At 48.9% G+C, this 4030-nt stretch overlaps 1 long non-coding RNA gene across 1 annotated transcript; it reads right to left on the bottom strand.

Moving 5' to 3' along the window:
* LOC119301836 lies at nt 1–821 on the bottom strand. Its single transcript, XR_005147200.1, has 3 exons — nt 684–821; nt 126–228; nt 1–40 (listed from the first exon to the last, which is right to left on the bottom strand). It is a non-coding gene; the product is annotated as an uncharacterized LOC119301836 (long non-coding RNA).
* Nucleotides 822–4030: the final 3209 nt, after the last annotated feature.

Genomic DNA, 4030 nt, shown 5'->3' with positions numbered 1-4030 from the left:
TGTCCTGTAGCTCCTTGAGTAAACTCCAGGTCATCAAGTCCTTGAATATATTGAACATTATGCAATTGTGTTTCCATGATTAAATTTTACCATATTAAATTGAATAAGAATAAGAGAAATTGTACCATTGTCCTGATGGTGACCAATATTTGGACAAGGTATTGTAGTCCTTTGACTGAACTCATGGCCTTGAATACCAAAGTCTATCATCCTGCCTTGATCATCCATCTGAAGAAACTGAATTGTATTATTAGTGGGACTAGTGAGATAGTAAAATATGTACTGTTATGTAATAAAAGAAATTACGTTTTAATAAGACATATAATGGGACTAGTGAGAGCTGAGAGATGAGTCAAGCCACAGTCAATTGTATTGCCTGGCCAGAGTTACAAGAGTACAAGTAGGGAACGCAAGAACTGCTCCCGTGATGGACGGCACCAGCTATACATCTGTGCTATTAGATTAGGACTCTAAAAGCTAGCAAACTGAGCAATTAGATTAGGACTGTGCGTCTAATTTTTGTTGGGCCCTTTCCTAAAAAATCTAGGGATTGGGCTGGACTAGAGACTCATGATACGGGGGATTTCTAGGGGCATCTCACACCGGCAAGATGGACAGGACTATTTCTCCATTAATTAGCACCAGATCTGAAAATCAGTAGAGAAGGAAAGATAGAATCGTACCTGAAGAGACTTGCGGCAGATGGATGCCGCTGGGGCTTGGTGGCTAGCTGGTCGACGGTAGATGCTCCAGCTTGCCGGTGGTTCCTGCCCGCCGCCTGGATGTGGTCGCGTCGCGCGGCCGTCTGCCGCCGTCCTCCCTGCCGGTCGATCTTCAAGGTGGGAGCTGCGCCGCTCTGTGTGAGGAGAGGAGGGGCGGCTGGACATGTCGATTTTGCTTCTTTTCCCCTCCCTCTCTCTATTTGTGCGCAGGTGAGTGAAGCGACCGAGCGAAAAAAAAGGGAGGGAACAATTGCCGCCGCGCGCGTCGTTCGCGCCAGGAAGTTTTCCATTAGGTTGAACCTCTTTTTTCTGTTCCTGCGAAACGTGAAGGAAAGGAAGAAATCCTGTACAGGAATAGGATGGCATTCCTGTGAACCAAAGGCCTCCAAAGGATTATTTCCTACAAATATCCTATCCTACAAAATTCCTATAAAAATCCTGTAAACCAAATGAGGCCTAAATTTTGTGCATAACATTTTTATTTCATTTGTAGGGATTGAAATCTTTAGGAAATTTTTTAAGGCTTGCGTTGCACTATATTTTAAAGAAAAAATTACACCATTGCGACCCTTTTCAAAAATCATGTGTTTTTCTAACACCGGCGTGGGAGAGAGTGAGTCGCGTGAAGGAAGGATAAATAGTTTCAGGTTTTATAAAATGGGCGTATCATGTGTGCATTCGTTTATTCTTCGAGCACTGCTGCTGTCTGTATTCATTTTTCACTTTGAATAGAAAAATATAACATCTGTATTGAATTGAAAGAAATCAAATATGCATCACTAATCGCAAACGGATAGAACAACAATAAAAAAGACAGTTTTGTTCCGGTCTGGCGCGTGGCCTCGTCATTTCCGTGTCCCCTACTCGTCGGATTCCGACGGTCGTAGCTTTACAGACTCGAACCGAGTCGAGAACGGACACACGTGCACATAGCGATCAGCTACTATAAATATGCGCCCCGGTATCTCGTGGACTAAGCGACTCTTCATCTCCATCAAACAAGCTATCGATCGCCATCTCCCTCTCGCTCGCGCGTGGGCGTGGCGGCTGATCCATCCACCAAAATCAATGGCAGCAGCAGCTCTTCTCCCGCCGCTGCTCCCAACACCATCCAGGAGCGAGATGCTGCCGATCCTCCCGACGCCGCCCAGGAGCAAAATGCTGCCGCTGTTGCCGACGCCGCACGGCCTCGTCCTCACCATGCTGGTCTCCGCCATGGCAGGCCGCGCCGACTTCGTCCAGAGGTGGGACTGGAACAAGAAGTGCAAGAACTCCTCCTCGTCGTCGGGCAGCGAGAGCACCGATCGCGCCGACTCTGTCGAGAGGTGGGACTGGAACAAGAAGTGCAAGAAGCCATGCGGCTCCATCTGCTCCTCGTCGTCGTCGTCGTCGGAGGGCAGCGGGAGCACCGGTCGCGCCGACTCCGTCGACAGGTGGAACTCGGACAAGAAATACAAGAAGCCCCGCACAGCCATGTCCTCATCGTCGTCATCGTCATACAGCGCCGGGAGCCCCGGGCGCGCCGACTCCGTCGAACGCTGGGACAGCAAGAAGAAGCTGGCGACCTCGTGCAGCGCGTCCCTGCCCACAGATCTCGGCCGCCATGACGACGACAACAAGCGCCTGCCTAGCCCTAGCCGCGCGTCCTCGGTGGAGCGCTGGGACTTGCACAAGAAGCCTCGCCCGGAGCAGATGGAGAAGCTGCCTCGGACTAATAACGCAGCAGCGACGACGCCGGTGCTAGCCACGACACCGCAGAAGGCCATGTTCGCCGGGTCCAACTTTCACGCCTCGCCGGATCCGAGCATGCTCCCCATGCCGCCCTTGTTTCTGCTGGCACGTTCGCGTGCGCTCTGTACAAGTCATTAAGTCCATTACAGCAATCTAGTTCCTTTCCTTTGTGATGAGGAGTAGTGCTGTAGTAGGATGTGGAATTCAATCCCATAACTTCTTTGTAATCCCTTTTGTTTCATTCATCTCGTGGTGAAATATATAGGAAGGATGTTTTAATTTTCATGAATCTGTTCATGCCTTCATGGTCATTTTTCTGCAGCTTAATTTCCGTTTAATGTGCTGTAGCGCTCAACTTGAAGTGCACAGCTCCACTACAGTTTGCATGGATAGCAGATGAGTTTCTAGGTTTCGCCTGAACTCCTCTATTGCTTCCTTTTCCTACTGCAAATGAATGCAAACGCAGCTTTCTTCCTTATTTTACTATCATCATGTGTTCTTGATGCAATCAGAACTATAGTAAGCAAGGCCGTGCTTATTCGTGCATTATTACTTTATTACACATGCAGTTACCCATTAATTCAGTCATACGACGACCGAGAAGCCAGATGCAGAAACAGTTCTCGCAGAAATGAACTCAGGGAAGATATAAACACGCCCATTTTCCCATGATAAAGTTGAAGCTGAGCTTTGTTTGTAGGTGAGTCGAATGCAGTTATTAATTGATTTCGGCTGCAGCTGGAGACGAGCAGATGTTGTTGCTAATTAAGCTAACTGAAGCCAATGCAGGACAGCAGCAACAAAGGGTAGAGTAGCAGAGAGAAACGAGACGGACCATAGGTGCTGTGCAGTCACTAGGAAGCACTCAAGGTTCTCGCGCGTACACCAGCTCACCTCCGGCCTCCTCTACTCTAGCATCCCACTACACTTCAAAATCCAACAAAAATTGAACCAAATGAATGAAAACGCAGAAATTGCAGTGAGAAATTTTTTTTGACAGAAAACAGCAGGGTAAGAGCATCTACAACCGAAACCGCTCAAAACTATCTACCCGGTCACTGTCCAATCATAACATTGTCATCCAAGGCCCCCCATACCCAGCCCAAACGTCTGGGGCTGTTTGGCAACCCCCAAACCCAGCCCATATGCGGTGTGGATATGGGGCGGACCTGTTAAAATAAACCGAGGCACTCCGTCGATCATCCGAGGACCAAGCAATCACACGAGCACGACACCGAGATTTGTTAACGAGGTTCACCGATATGGCTACATCCCCGGGGCATATGACTACGGGTGCTCCTCCCCGTGACACCGCTACAATACCGCACCCGGCCGCCCTGGACACCGGCACAAGCCGCCGGCTTCCCCTGCGTTCCGGTGCTATTATGTTGGCATAGGTTACATCGTGTGTCTACCCCCGCTATATAAGAGAGGCCTAGGATATAAGTGTCCTATTAGGACACGACTCCACATCCTATGTAAACACAATACAACTCCTAGTCCAAATGTAACCTACCTTGTACACAATATTCGACACAACTCTAACAAACTCCACCTTGGCGAATATTCTTCACCAC

The sequence above is a fragment of the Triticum dicoccoides genome, chromosome 1B, assembly GCF_002162155.2.
Source record: "Triticum dicoccoides isolate Atlit2015 ecotype Zavitan chromosome 1B, WEW_v2.0, whole genome shotgun sequence".
Classification (NCBI taxonomy): domain Eukaryota; kingdom Viridiplantae; phylum Streptophyta; class Magnoliopsida; order Poales; family Poaceae; genus Triticum; species Triticum dicoccoides.
Note: the sequence above shows the minus strand (reverse complement) of the source record. Positions and strands in the feature narration are given on the sequence as shown.